Raw genomic sequence first — 14,319 nt, 5'->3', positions numbered from 1 at the left:
TCTCTGGGGACTATACAGCAAAGGCAGCTTCCTTCTGTGCTATAGTTCCTTACTATAAAGGGACTGGAATGAAGTGCCAGTTTCCTTGAAAAGGTATCTAAAAGTGTTTCAGAGGTTGAAAGTGAAAGTGTTAGTCGCTCAGTTGTGTCTGACTCTTTGTGACCCTATGGACTGTAGCCCACTAGGCTCTTTTGTAATGGAATTCTCCAGGCAAGAATACTGGAGTGGGTTACCATTCCCCTTCTCCAGGGGGTCTTCCCGACCAAGGGATTGAACTCGGGTCTTCTGCATTGCAGGCATTCTTTACCATCTGATCCATCAGGGAAGGTTAAGTTTATTCAGTTCAGTGAACTTCTCTCAGATCTACTAGAGAAATTTTGGATTCTGGATACTGGGAGCTGATGATAAACCTGTACTCAGAATTGGCTATGTAATTTGAAAGGCCTACCATGAAGGGAAAAGCGGGTCCCTGGTTCAAAAGTTATTAAGAATTGTAGGATGGCGACAGCATAGCACGGATCCATGTTTGGGACCTTATCTATACAAGGTCTGGTGCAACTGCAAAGCTCCCACACCATGTGAAGTTAGCCCTTGATGCTCCTGGATGTTATCTGTGGTCTGTAGAATAGTTTCTTCCCTGTCTGCTCTCCAGCCAGGAGCATCTCTTTCTCTCTCTGTCTTCATTTTACACATATACACACACAGACTTTAAATGTAATTTATGTTTAGCATGTATAAGAGAAATTTTACTTATCAGTAGTGTACAGCTTGATTGATCTTTCACAAAATAATCACATCAATGTACTCACACCAGTTCACAGAACATTACCAAAATCTCAGAAATCCCTTTATGTTTCTTTCTAACCATTACCTGTCTTTTGTGATTGGCTCTCTCAGTCAGTTCTCTTTTTGAGATTTATCTGTGTTGCTGTACGTGGCTGAGTCAGTTCATTTACTTTGCTGTGTTTTAAGTCATTGTACTTATTCACTGATGTATTTATTCCTTCTATGGTTGATGAACATTTGGGTGGTTTCTGCTGCTGCTAAGTCACTTCAGTCGTATCCGACTCTGTGCAACCCCATAGATGGCAGCCCACCAGGCTCCGCCGTCCCTGGGATTCTCCAGGCAAGAACACTGGAGTGGGTTGCCATTTCCTTCTCCAATGCATGAATGTGAAAAGTGAAAGTGAAGTCGCTCAGTCGTGTCCGACCCTCAGCGACCCCATGGACTGCAGCCTTCCAGGCTCCTCCGTCCATGGGATTTGCCAGGCAAGAGTACTGAAGTGGGGTGCCATTGCCCTCTCCGATAGTATTTGGTTATTACACTTAGCACAGCTGTGAACATTCCAGTGAATCTCTCCTGGAGCATACATGCATTCATTTTGTTGGAGTTGCTGGCTCATGGAGTAACCTTATGCTCAACCATAGTGGCTACTGGTATTTCCCCAAAGTGGCTGACTAATTTACCCTCCTATTAGGCTCAGACAGTAAAGAATCTGCCTGCAATGCAGGAGACCCCGATTCAATCCCTGGGTCAGGAAGATTCCCTGGAGAAGGGAATGGCTACCCACTCCAGTATTTTTGCCTAGGAAATCCCATGAACAGAGGAACCTGGCGGGCCACAGTCTATAGGGTTACAAAAAGTGGGACACGACCGAGCAACTAACATTTTAAAATATATGAGAGTTCCGTTTGCTTAATATTTAATACTCTTGCCAACATTGGTTTGTCTTCTTATAAAACTGTTTTTATTTTGACCATTTTGATTAGAAGGGTATATAAAATTGATTCATGTCTCCATTGTCTAATTCAGAAAGGATGGAAAATTTCTTATACTTGTGCATAAAACACACCTCCTAGCTAAGCTTCTCTCTGTCCAGTGGCTTTACTTTTGAATCATTTTTTTTTTTCTCCACCTAGTGGCAAACAGAGCCACAGCAAATTTTTATTGCTGTCAGAATTTGGGAAAAGAGAAACCTATGGACTAAAGGAGTCAAGGGAGACTTTGTGGAAGTTATGAGATTTGAGTTAGATTTCTAAGAACATCAACAAGGTGGTGGGTTGGCAGGGAGGGATTCTTAGGTGGATTAAGGTGGAGAGAGTGGTCACATCAAACCTGCTCTGGCTGCAACGGCAGATTCTGCTTGGGAGCAGTAGTCAGTATGGCTGAGGGGCTGTAGGGCTAGAGTGCATGCAATGACTCCCCATGGCTGAGAAGCTTGGTTGCTATCCCTGGTTTGCTCATGTCTGGTTTAGGAAAATTAACCTGACCAAGGTCCATTCAAGGGAACCCAATGGAAGGGCTGGAAGCTGGCTAGGACAAGAGGAAAGGATGATGGGTGTGGGGGTCTGGATTAGGGTTTCCAGTAGTGCCAGAAGACCAAAAAGGAGTTGGATATATTTGGAAGGAAGGATGGATGGTCCTTCATATTCCTTGTTCCTATGCCAACATCATAGGAACAAGGATCATCAGAGGATGCTCATGGAGAGGCACCATGCTATCTTCTTGTCTGGGTCCTTCCCTCCCTGCCTCCAGTACAGAGCAACAAAATATAGATACGCATATTAGGTACATCTCATGAAATCCTTATCTAACTAACAAAATTGTGGCAGTGCCTCTTGGCTCTGAATTTAGAAGAATATTACAGAGCTACCTGAAATCATACATTTCAACTGATTTCATGATTTTTCATTAAGGAAAGGAAGGACTGTTTTTGTTTTTTAATTTTGTAAGGATATAAAGATTGTTTTGGTAGTTGGAAGTCCCAAATATATGTTGAATATATTTGCATGCAGGACATGATATAGGCTATTTTGTGCAGTTCTTTTTCTCCATGGTTGCAAATGATGTCTTCCTGCCAGTTTCGCTGGAAAAGGTAAAAGTTACTGCTTCAGTTTCTTTCACACTTCAATACTTGCCTACCATGCTATTTGTATATGAAGTTGATTGCCTCTCTATAGGGGTGTATGCGGTTCTTTTAAATATTTAAAACAATATTTTCCCTAAAGACTCCACACAAAACTACTAGAACCGATAAACAGACTCAGCAAAGTAGCAGGATATAAGATTAACACACAGAAATTGTTTGCATTTCTTTACATGAACAATGAAATATCAGAAGGGGAATGTTAAAATTGCATCAAAATGTTAGGAATAAAATGGTATTTCATTCTACCTCATTCCCAAATGCCTATTTTAGGATGCAGGAGATATGTACTTAGCTCTCTTTTGTGTCCAGAAGGCATGAACTCATATACAGAATGAACTTTCAGTGGCTTGTGCTGAAGGGAGGTGGTGGTGGTAGGTGAGTTACCAGGGGTCTCTTTCTTTGCCAGGATCTCCAGTCTTTCTCACTTAAAGCCAAATGGTTGTTGTTGATGCATGTGGGTTTCTGTACATGTGGGCATCTTCAAAATAATCTGTGGTGGGTAAGAATTTGCAGAGTAGTATCCCGAATGAGGGCTCCAATTAGTCAATGACTAGGAATGGCTGTATATTTCTTGAGTGATGGTTTCCTGGCCTTTTTCCCACCATAAATGTTCATAAGCTTTAGGACCTCCTTGGTGGCCCAGAGGCTAAGATTCTGTACTCCCAATGCAGGGAACCTGGGTTCAATCCCTGATCAGGGAACTAGATCCTGCGTGCCACAGCTAGAGATCCCACATGCCACAGTTAAGACCAAGAACAGCCAAATAAGTAAATAGTAAAGTGAAAGTCGCTCAGTTGTGTCCAACTCTGCAACCCCATGGACTATAGTCCATGGAATTCTCCTGACCAGAATACTGGAGTGGGTAGCCATTCCCTTCTCCAGGGGATCGTCCAAACCCAATGATTGAACCCGAGTCTCCCACATTGCAGGCGGATTCTTTACCAGCTGAGCCACCAGGGAAGATTTTTTAAAAAACTGTCCAGAAGCCTCAAGACAACGACCTGCACTCACTGGACCTCAGTTTCCAACTGTTTAGGTTGAAGTTAAGGTCATTTGTCCTACTTTTCTCTTAGCTGTATTGTAAGCACCCCATACAAGGTATTGTAAGCAAGGTATATGGGAGGCTTACATAAAGGATTTTTGTTATTAACCAAATAAACACTTCAGAAATCCTTCAGAGATTCCCCTGTGAGACATTTAGACTTCGAGCATTTGACTTTATAGAGTTAGAAAGACAGGAAGAGAGAATATTTATTACCAATTCTTATTTACATAGAGTTTGCTTATCCTGTTTATCTAAAATAAGAGGCAACAATCTGGAATGGTTTTGATTGGATCTAAATATTTCTCCATATTTGAATGGACTCCAAGGGTATATTTCAGCATTTGGGCCAAGAGATCTGCACGTTCTGCAGGGGAGCAAGGTTGTCTGTGTGCGCAGTGGTCCTGCTCTGGCTGCACAGAGGCGATGATGTCATGTCCTCGCTACCCTAGCTGTCACCATCACCTGCCTCCTCCTGCTCTAAGCTGATGGTGGGCTAGGATCCCTGGAATTATGAGAAGCAAGCTTCTGCTTTTCGCAACTCAGGACACTCTGGACATTTTAACTCTGAGAAACTGGCCTTTGTTCAGGTACTGTTCATACTTTGGGAGAGAAGAATTATCATAGCTAATATTTATTGAAAATTTATGTACCAGGTATAATTCTAAACATGGTCCTTTTGCTGACTCATTTAATCTTCCTAACACTTGAGGTAGGCAGTGTTACTGTTCCTAGTTTATAGATGAGGAAACTGAGGTGTTTGGTTCAGTTCAGTTGCTCAGTCGTGTCTGACTCTTTGCGACTCCATGAACCGCAGTATGCCATGCTGCGGACATGGCCTCCCTGTCCATCACCAACTCCCAGAGTACACCCAAACCCATGTCCATTGAGTTGGTGATGCCATCCAGCCATCTCATCCTCTGTTGTCCCCTTCTCCTCCTGCTCTCAATCTTTCCCAGCATCAGGGTCTTTTCAAATGAGTCAACTCTTCACATCAGGTGTCCAAAGTATTGGAGTTTCAGCTTCAACATCAGTCCTTCCAATGAACACCCAGGACTGATCTCCTTTAGGATGGACTGGTTGGATCTCCTTGCAATCCAAGGGACTCTCAAGAGTCTTCTCCAACACCACAGTTCAAAAGCATCAATTCTTCGGCGCTCAGCCTTCTTCACAGTCCAACTCTCACACCCATACATGATTACTGGAAAAACCATAGGCTTGACTAGATGGACCTTTGTTGACAAAGTAATGTCTCTGCTTTTTAATATGCTGTCTAGGTTGGTCATAACTTTCCTTCCAAGGAGTAAGTGTCTTTTAATTTCATGGCTGAAATCACCATCTGCAGTGATTTTGGAGCCCAGAAAAATAGTCAGCTACTGTTTCCAATGTTTCCCCATCTATTTGCCATGAAGTGATGGGACCAGATGCCATGATCTTAGTTTTCTGAATGTTGAGCTTTAAGCCAACTTTTTCACTCTCCTCTTTCACGTTCATCAAGAGGCTCTTTAGTTCTTCTTTACTTTCTGCCATAAGGGTGGTGTCATCTGCATATCTGCATTACTGAGGTGTAGAAAGGCTTAATATCTTCAGTCCACCCTGTAGTAAGGGACAACATGGGTGATATTCAAAAGCTGTAATGAGTAGGATGATCCAGACATTGGCCAATCAGAGGCAAGACTGTGACCTCAGAACAGATGCTACATATAAGCAAAGGTGGCATGGCTACATAGGTCCTATTGGCTGAGCATCACTCCAAGTGGGGATTCAGACCTGGGCAGTCCAGCTACAGGGTCCACATTCTTGCCACTGCCCTGTAACATCTCTTTGCTCTGGGAAGATGTTCCATCAACAGTGGGCAAAAGTAAGGTGCTATGATCCAAGTGCTCCCTTGCAGGGGGTGGGGGGAGTTCTGTTTTTTCTGTCTCCTGCCCCTCCTCTTGGCATTTATAACACCCAAAGCATGATTGTGCTCTTGTGGCACCATTCATAAGTGATCTTCTGGTTTCTGCTCCATGGTACTCTTTCTCTCTCCTTGTCAAGATCCAGGGTTCACTAACCTGCTTTCAGTCTCTCCACAAACAAACAACCCTTTACTCTACATGTCAACACATCCAACAGTTATGCTTTTGCTCTTTTGTTCTATGCCATATGATGGCTTCCCTAAAGGCATTGAGAGTCTGTGGTTTTCAAGAGGTGGCCTAGGCTGGTCTTAGAAAATGTAGGGCAGGAAGAAGAGGCTCACACAAGGTTTAATGACCAGCCTCAGTAAGCCCTTCAAGTTCCCAAGTGTCTTTTAGGGAAAGAAATAGAATATATAGACTGGAATTTCTCCATAGACAGAAAACTGACACAGAGCGCTTCTCTGTTTGCTTGGTGGTAAAGAATTCACCTGTCAATGCAGGAGACACAGGTTTGATCCCTGGTCTGGGAAGATCCTGAGAGGGTAACAGGCAGGAAGGCCAGGGGTCTCCAAATAGAGGAAATAGCCTGCAAGTGTCAGACATTTTTATCTCTCTTAAGCGGCAAGAGGAAACAAACTAGCAATATTTTTTCCTTCTCTATACAAATTTAAAGAGAGGTTTCTCTTAAAATACTGTGTTGCCATAATGACACCCGGCTTCGCCTGAAGTTAGCTATTCTCGAGTCTAGAGATAACCAATGCCTTTTTCTTATGGAAATGTTTGTCTTAAGCTATGCTAATGTACTATGCCTTTACCCCAAACTCTGTCTCCAAGTCGGTTCTGCCTCTTGGCCCAGAACCTACTTGACAAACCAGTATGGATATTGTTCCCCTAATCTATGTAAATGAAACTATTTGTATGGTGGTCTGCCCTTCTTCAAGATTTAAGTTAATCATTTTATGGCCCAAGATAAACCATTTGGTGCCGAGATTATCCCAAAATGCATCTTATGGGTGAGGGGCCTGGTGCCATTCTGAATTTTAAGATATTCCTTTCTTTCATTAACAGACTGCTAGTGACTATATAACATCCAGCTAAAGACCAGCAGGGGGGTACTCTTTCTGCCCCCTTCTGATGCCTATGTCAGAAGCTTTCTCTATCTCCTTTATACTTCAATAAAACTTTATTACACAAAAGCTCTGAGCGATCAAGCCTCGTCTCTGGCCCCGGATTGAATTCTTCTCCTCCGGGGCCAAGAATCCCGGTGTATTCGCGTGATTCAACAACAACCTTTCAATCCCACATGCTGTGGAGCAACTAGGCCTGTACTCTAGAACCTGGAAGCTTCAACTACTGAGCCCACATGCTGAAACTACTGAAGTCCACAAGCCTAGAGCCCATGCTCCACAACAAGAGAATTCACTGCAGTGAGAAGCCCTTGCACTGCAACTAGAGAGAGCAGCTCCTGCTTGCCAAGACTAGAGAAAAGCCTGAGCAGCAACAAAGACCCAGCATGGCATAAATACATAAGTAAAACTATATATATATTTAGAAAGCTGACACAGACTTTCTGATTCAGTAGGTCTGGAGGGAATCCTGAGAATCTGCATTTCTAATAAATTTTCCAGGTGATGCTGCTATTGCTGGTCTGGGTACCACACCTTGAGATCATAGCACATTATTCCTCTGTCTTTAGAGCCAGCCCACCTTCCTAGTGATTGATTTCACCTAGGGAAGGCCTCCTGGTTCAAGGCTCAGGGCTTGTTCTAGTCATTTCTCAGTAGCATTGGCCGCATCCTCATTAAGGGCACTTGTGTGAAGAGTTTATCCTGACCCATGTCCAATACCTGGGCCTTGCTGGCCTGAAACCAAGGGCTGCTCTGAGTATGGTGTGGTATGGAGGTAGTCATGGGCAATCAAGAATGCTTGTGATCAGTGTCCATTAGGCAGCCATCAATCTCCAATTCCACATGCTTGCTACTGTCCCATTGGGATCCTGATGTCGAAAGGCACAAAAGGGTGCCTAGTGCAAATTCCCCCTCATACCGCTCCCCAACCCCTACTCCCAAGTTTTCCTCCTTAGAACAGTCTTACCTCTTTTCTGCAATCTTATCATTCCTCTGCAGCTTTCACTTCTGGGATTCCTGAGCACTCCTTCCCATCAGTTTTATGCCACTGATTTAGACTGTGAGCAGCTGGAGGGCGTGTCTCACTGCCTTGTTGATCCTTGTCAAAGTGCAGAGCACACTGTAGGCACTCTCTGAATGTTTGATTATTGTTGTTGTTCAGCCGCTCAGTCATTTCTGACTCTTTGTAAACCCATGGACTGCAGCACGCCAGGCTTCCCTGTCCTTCACTATCAGAGTTTGTTTGAACTCATGTCCATTAAGTCGGTGATGCCATCCAACCATCTCATCCTCTGTCATCCCCTTCTCCTCATGCCCCCAATTTTTTCTAGCACCAGGGTCTTTTCCTATGAGTCGGCTCTTCACATCATGTGGCCAAAGTACTAGAACTTCAGCTTTGGCATCAGCCCTTCCAATGAATATTCAGGGTTGATTTCCTTTAGGAATGTTTGATAAATGAAACAAAGGCACCAACTAGGAAGATAACATAACACAACAGAGGTAAGGTAGTCTGACTCTGGAGTCATCTGACCTTAGTGTAGGTTTCAGTTTTGTCATTTGTTAATTGCAAAACCCTGTATAGGAATTACTCAACTTTGTTCTCAGTTTTCTAATCTGCAAAGTGGATACAACAGTATCTTCCTCATAGAGCTGTTGTATTAAGATAATACTTATAAAGCTTTTATCACTGGGCACAGAATAGATTCTCAGACAATGATATTTATTAGCAAAAGAACCACTTGCTAAACATATGGGGGTGGGCACACAAAGAGGAATCTTGGGACCTTTATGTTTCAGGCTTTCACCCAATATCATATTTTAGCTTGATCTGAAGGCAATGGCACCCCACTCCAGTACTCTTGCCTGGAAAATCCCATGGACAGAGGAGCCTAGTAGGCTGCAGTCCATGGGGTCGCTAAAAGTCAGACACAACTGAGCGACTTCACTTGCACTTTTCACTTTCATGCATTGGAGAAGGAAATAGCAACCCACTCCAGAGTTCTTGCCTGGAGAATCCCAGGGATGGCAGAGCCTGGTGGGCTGCCGTCTATGGGGTCTCACAGAGTTGGACACGACTGAAGCGACTTAGCAGCAGCAGAAGCAGCAGCATTGAAGTGGGATAAAGCAAGAGACTCTACAGGGTAGATGTGTCATGTCTGAAGAGACAGAACAAGGAGAGTGCAAAGAGACAAGAAGACAGACCCAGCAGGCACTTCACAGCCTGTCTGGCCTTTGTTTTCATTTCTGTGTTTGTTTCTAATGGTGTTAATTCTCTGTCTGCTCTCTTTCACAGACACACTTTTTGTCTGTATTCATCAACAGATACAATAAAACCTGAATCACCCTGTGCTGAGAACTAGGACACCAGAGCTCTGTGTTTAATAGGTGTTTGGGAATGCCACTGCTTATTAGTATACACGATATGTCAGGGCTGTTAAAAACACAGCTTGTTCAGTCCTCCAGGCTACGCTTGGCTCTTGCATTAGCTGACTTCCCTTTGGTGCTGTGGAGAGGCACACCACGTAACATGGTAGACATCCTGGGTGCCAACGTCACACTAGTGTCATGTCCAGTTTTCCTTCCCTTCCAGGCATGTGGACAACAGGCCCCCTGCAGTTGAGCAGGACCCTGAGCCTGCTCCTGGGTAGCTTGTGAGCAGAGGCAGTGAAAACCCCCCACAGCTCTCTTGCTGAGGGCATGCGATCCTACAGGAGGCCTCATTTTAGGGGCAGAGCTTCAAGATTAAAACAACCTGGACCCTGAGCTGCACCAGGAGGAAAGCTGCCTTAAAGAGGTACTTTCATCATCCCAAATCATTTGATGCATGAAGGCATTGAAATTTTGAGGTTGTTTGTGACTGTCAGATACCCTGGCTCATTCTAATTTTTAAAAATCTATAAGAAAATATTACAAGTCTTTCCACACTTTTTCCATCATCAGTAGGTTATCTGCTTGTGCTTTTCCTATAGTAGCCCAGGCATATCAGTTTATAATGTTCTTGATAATTCTGTTTTTGGCCAGGAGCCTTTCTTCATTCTCCACTACCCACTCCACCCCCCAATTTTGTAGACCAGGTGGCACTAGTGGTAAATAACCTGCCTGCAGTGCAAGAGACATCAGAGATGCAGATTCAGTTCCTGGGTTGGGAAGATCCCCTGGAGAAGGAAATGGCAACCCACTCTAGTATCCCTGCCTAGAGAATCCCATGGACAGAGGAGCCTGGTAGGCTGCAGTCCACAGAGTCGCCAAAAGTCGGACATGACTGAAGTGATTTAGCCTGCACATAGCACACATATTTGCCAAAACTCTGCAAGAAAGATCTAGATGCCATCCTGGTTGGATCAAACCTATCCCTCTCCTGCTGAAAATTATTTATATTTTACTTGTGGTGAGAAAAGAGTGCCAGCTGCTTTGTAAACAGAAGCAGATCTCCAGATGGATCTTTTAGGGATAAAGTCTAGAGAAATACATGAACCAATAATTTACTTTATTTTTGTTTCTTGTGTGTGTGACCCCAAGTAAGAAGTAGCGTAGTGTGGATATCTAGATGAGGGACTGTGAAACTGGGTTTATGGAGGAGACTTGACTGGAATCAGCATTGTGGTTGAATGTAATTTATGTCCTGGGTCCCTGCTCATGGGCCTGAAAGACACTTCCTATTGTGTGTGATAGAACTGGGGCCTCTGGGCTCAAGGAACACAGGTGGACTGCACAGCATGGCAGGCCCTGAATATGTCCCATCTACTTCTCCGTTTCCTCACTGTGGAATGGGACTGTTACATATTTCCCAGGCCTTTGGAAAAGACACAATGCTTGGTACTTTACTGTATAGCTTTGCTTCTTCTATTTTAATATGGGTAAATTTCTTAAAAAAATCCACAAACAAAAAGGATTTCCAAAGAACCTAGGATCAGAAACATGGATGAAATAAAAATTCTGACTGATTAAACTATATAAAACTCTCAGGGGTATATCAAGAGAGAGTAGGTTGAAGGGCTAGCCTACTCTCCCTAACTCCCATCCTGGGACCAGATCTGGACTCCTGATTACTTCTGTAAATAAAGTCTCACTAAAACACAGTCAGGGTTTCCCAGGTGGCTCAGTGGCAAAGAATCTGTGTGCCAATGAGGGAAACACAGGAGACACAGGTTTGGTCCCTGGTCAGGAAGATTCTCTGGAGGAGGGCATGGTTACCCACTCCAGTATTCTGGTCTGGAAAATCCCATGGACAGAGGAGCCTGGTGGGTTACAGTCCAGGAGGTCGCAAAGAGTCGAGCATGACTGAGTACGCACTCTCACACAAAAACAAACTCAAGCTCATCCACCTTACACAATGTTCATGGCTGTTTTCATAGTACAATGGCAGAGGTAAATAGTTGTGACAGGAATTTATGGCTCACAAAGTTTAACATATGTAGGATTTGGTCCCTTCTAGCCAAGACTACAACAGTGGTTCTCAAACTTGAGCAAGCATCTTAGAATCACACGATGGACTTATTAAAATACAGATTTCTGAGCCCTACCTCTAGTTCAGTAGGTCTGGGGTAGGGCTCATGAATCTGTATCTATCAAGGTCCCATCCAGGTGATGCTGATGTTGCTTGTCTGGGGACCACATTTTGAGCACCATAGGACTAGAGATTATAGCTGGCAAGCTCTAATGATGAGACAAATTCTAATAGAACAGAATGGGCACCAGCTGTGTTTGGGACACTTCTCCAGTTTCCAGAACAGAGTCGAGGAAGAAGGGGGTGCCTCTTTCTCTAGGACTCCTGGACTGATTATTGTTGCTTGGCTTCATCTCACAAAGGCTACTTCCAAAGGCTCAGAAGTTGACACCCATCAGAAAGAAGTGATACTGGATGAACAAACAAACAAAATGGGATATTCCAGGGCTGCAGAGAAGTTACTGTGCATGTATTTGGGGAACTCCATGAATAAGGCTGTCTATAAAACAACTCATTTATTTGTGGGTGTGTGGGAATCCTGTAGATCTGCAGAGCCTGAGGCAAAATGCTTCTTATGTACAATCAGCAGGTACCAACTTGTAGCTATATAATTATTGAATTCCAGATGAACATGTCGAAATTCACCTGGTATCACTTCTTTCTGAGGGTTGTCAACTGCTGAGCTCTGGGAAGTAGCCTTTGGGATATGAAGTCAAGCAGTGATAATCAGGCTTTTTAAAATATTTACTTATCTTTGCCCCCATACCCGCTTTGGAACATTAGTTCATTGGTATAGGGATTGAGAGGAAGCCACTTGGTATAAAAACGGAAGATAGAAAGTGAAGTTGCTCAGTCATGCCCGACTCTTTGCGACCCCATGGATAGTAGCCTGCACCAAGCTCCTCCGTCCATGGGATTTTCAAGGCAAGAGTACTGGAGTGGGTTGAGGCAAAGTCAGTCCCAGAATAGGAAATGAAATGGAGGTTGCCAACAACAATTCTTGTGTTGGAAATTCCGCTGTAAAAGAAGAAGGCTAGAGTCTTCTTACCGTGAGGATTCAGAAATGAGATCCTGTTTTTATCACTTGCTTCTGAAAATTCTCTCCACACAGCCATGCAGCAAGGAGGATGAAGAAGAGGGAGGTTTATGGTCCCCAGTGTCCCATACAAATAGGACTTAATTGCCTTTCAGGCTGGGCTAGGGTTCTTTGGGAGGGAGCACTCAGAGACAGCAGAGGAAAGCTGGAATTCACCCAGAGCTGCCTCTGCCCATCCCCTCCACACGCTGCTGCTTGCCTCTTCATCTCTTTAACGTTGGGCCCTCCAGGTGCAGAGAGAACACAGCTGTTGTGATGGCCCCACATGGAATCACCGTGGCAGCCCCACTGCAGGTGGTTTAAATTAGCCCAATCTTGATGGTCCCGAACGGAGCACGATGGCAGTTAGGAGCCTGGCTGACCATTTACCCAGGGGCTGATGAATTAGGTATCAGGTTTGCAAAGCAAAACTCCCAAGTACACCTTTTGCAGCCCAGCCAAGGGGCACTTCTTGTTCTGGGGCTTGTCTCTTCCATGCAGGCTCAGAAGACACCAGACCAATTAAGAAGGGCAACTGAGATGCATGAATATTCCAGGGCCTCTGCATCCTCCTTTGTCTCCCTGGAGGCCTCCTTCTCACCCTGTAGATTCAGTGGTGGGATCACCCTTCAGTCCTGCAGAAGCAGGCTGGCTTTCCGCTTGTGCTAATTCTCCACAAAGGCACACTCTTGCACAGGGAGTAATGTGCACAGTAATGTGCACAGGGAGCAGGCCATGGGGTGAGGGGTTTGTGGGTAAGGCATGCCGAGTGTTGGGATGCCTACAGGTGAGGCACCCCCAGTGGCTCACGAGAGGCCTTTCAGTGGAGTCTCTGATGTGGTTAGTAGGATCTGTGTTCCTTTGATGAATTCTGTTCTGAGCCCGGGCTGCTATTCTTTTAGTTGCTCACCACTCCCTGGCATGCGACTGGCAATTCAGCATTCTGAGGGGAAAGTGAAAGCAAAAGTCGCTCTGTCGTGTCCCACCCTGTGGGAGTCCATGGACTATACAGACCTTGGAGTTCTCCAGGCCAGAATACTGGAGTGGGTAGCCTTCCTCTTCTCAGGGAATCTTTGCAACCCAGGGATTGAACCCAGGTATCCCACATTGCAGGCAGATTCTTTACCAGCTGAGCCACAAGGGAAGCCCAAGAATACTGGAGTGGGTAGCCTATCCCTTCTTCAGCAGATCTTTTCAACCCAGGAATCAAACCGGGGTCTCCTGCATTGCAGGCATATTCTTTACCAACTGAGCTATCTGGGAAGCCTATTCTGAGTGGGGTGAGAGGCAAATGTCATTCTTTGGCAGTGACCAGCATAGTTGTAGAAGCAGGGAGTTTACTTACACACTCTCACTCTCCCCATGGGAAGAATCATGGGCTGATTCCTTGTCCAGTGATCTGTCTTGTCACTGAGCTGTGCCATCTTGGGGGAAGGGGTTAACACAGGTAAAGTGAAACTATTCCTTTCATCCTCTTCAGTGTGTAAAATCTTGGATTTTTTGTTTTTGTTTTTGTTTGTTTGTTTCTGCTTTTGCTCCAGCAGTGTGCTGGAACTTCTCTGCTGGAATCCCAGGCTTCTGCAACGCCCTTCTTGTCCATTGGTGACATTGTCAACATTGTCAACATTGGTATTCTTTGAGGGGAAGGTGGTAGAAAACTTGTATTTTGCCATGTTGATGATATCACTTTCCTCATTTAATCTTCATAATAACACTGTGAAGTAGGTATTATTATTATGCTCATTTTATAGATGAGAAGACTGAGGCAGAAGGAGGTTATAATTGCTCATGATCACA

At 44.5% G+C, this 14,319-nt stretch overlaps 1 long non-coding RNA gene across 2 annotated transcripts in view; it reads right to left on the bottom strand.

Moving 5' to 3' along the window:
* The window catches only part of LOC147378232 (uncharacterized), a 144,715-nt gene extending 131,953 nt beyond the window's left edge, over positions 1-12,762 (bottom strand). The window contains exon 1 of one of the 2 annotated variants that reach the window (XR_015149751.1): positions 12,496-12,762. This is a non-coding gene — a long non-coding RNA (uncharacterized LOC147378232). The remainder of the gene's footprint in view (positions 1-12,495) is intronic. The other variant, XR_015149754.1, reaches the window with a different exon arrangement.
* Between the last annotated feature and the right edge of the window lie 1,557 nt (positions 12,763-14,319).

Source organism: Bos grunniens, chromosome 2 (assembly GCF_055505025.1).
Source record: "Bos grunniens cultivar Pamir isolate PY7600 chromosome 2, Bosgru_T2T1.0, whole genome shotgun sequence".
Taxonomy (NCBI): Eukaryota; Metazoa; Chordata; class Mammalia; order Artiodactyla; family Bovidae; genus Bos; species Bos grunniens.
Note: the sequence above shows the minus strand (reverse complement) of the source record. Positions and strands in the feature narration are given on the sequence as shown.